At 36.4% G+C, this 1,073-nt stretch overlaps 1 non-coding gene across 1 annotated transcript; it reads right to left on the bottom strand.

Annotated features, from left to right (window-relative positions):
* Positions 1-650: 650 nt before the first annotated feature.
* Positions 651-753, bottom strand: LOC113603768 (U6 spliceosomal RNA). The gene has a single exon (XR_003425455.1). It is a non-coding gene; the product is annotated as a U6 spliceosomal RNA (small nuclear RNA).
* Between the last annotated feature and the right edge of the window lie 320 nt (positions 754-1,073).

Here is a 1,073-nt window from a genome sequence, read left to right as displayed (position 1 = left end):
TTCTTCTATGGCCATTCTCTGTTTATCTTTCTCCCCTTCTCCCGCCCCCTAAATTGGAGACTTCTTTTGAGTATCTAATTATCTAATCCTTGGTTGTCTGTTCATGTTTAAGATGAGGTAATTGGAATGCTGATTAGGAATCTTGTGAACTTGGGAAGGTCTTGCCAACTTGCACAACTTCACTCAAGGGTGAGTGGGCAGAAAACTAGCTATTGTGCCAGAATGAAGACTGCTGTAGTCATTAAATGTTCAAATAGCTGCCCAACTCCTCCCCAGAGATTATGAGAACTCTTGATTTTTAGCCTGGGATAAATGCCTGGTTACGGTATCTGAGATAAGGGAGGGCTCTTCTGTTCTATGCAGAGATCTTTATTTAATCTCCCTGTTGGCTACAGCACCATCTGAACCTATTCTACATTATGGTTTCTTTCATTTTGTTTAGTCAGACTGCACTCACTTGGTATGTAAAATTAAAAAATTTTGGTGGTCTCATTCTCATTTTCTATTATGTATGAGTTTCTATCATTTTTAAATTCCTTTATTAGCATTTTAATGGGGTCTCAGGAAGAAGAGGTAATGAATGCATGTGCTTAGTTAGCTAGCTTATATATATTTTTAAGTACAGTTGACAAGCAATGTTACATTAGTTTGCAAATATGGAACACTTCATAAATTTATATGTCATCCTTGCACAGGGGACAGGCTAAACTTCTAACATTCCAATTTTAGTATATGTGCTGCCAAAGGGAGTACTCACCCAAGCTTTAATAAAAAAAATACTAAATGTAAGTTAAAAAAATACTAAATGTAAGTTTAAAAAAAGACAAGTGGAGCAGAGTAGGACATAAGAAAAAACAACTAGTGGAATGGCAAAAAACCAAACAACTCCCTCCCAAAACACAGAAAAACATACTACCACAATTCTGAGTCTGTGATATTGATAGTATCCTGTGTATGTATAATTTAGGGCTTAGCACAGAAACGCTTCAGATCCACACATTTAGTGACATGTTGGATCTCAGACATCTAGTTCACACCCCATTTTACAGTTAAGAAAAGCAGAACTCAAAGTG

Source organism: Acinonyx jubatus, chromosome B4 (assembly GCF_027475565.1).
Source record: "Acinonyx jubatus isolate Ajub_Pintada_27869175 chromosome B4, VMU_Ajub_asm_v1.0, whole genome shotgun sequence".
Lineage (NCBI taxonomy): Eukaryota > Metazoa > Chordata > Mammalia > Carnivora > Felidae > Acinonyx > Acinonyx jubatus.
The sequence above is the reverse complement of the archived record's forward strand: the minus strand, read 5'-3'. Positions and strand labels throughout refer to the sequence as shown.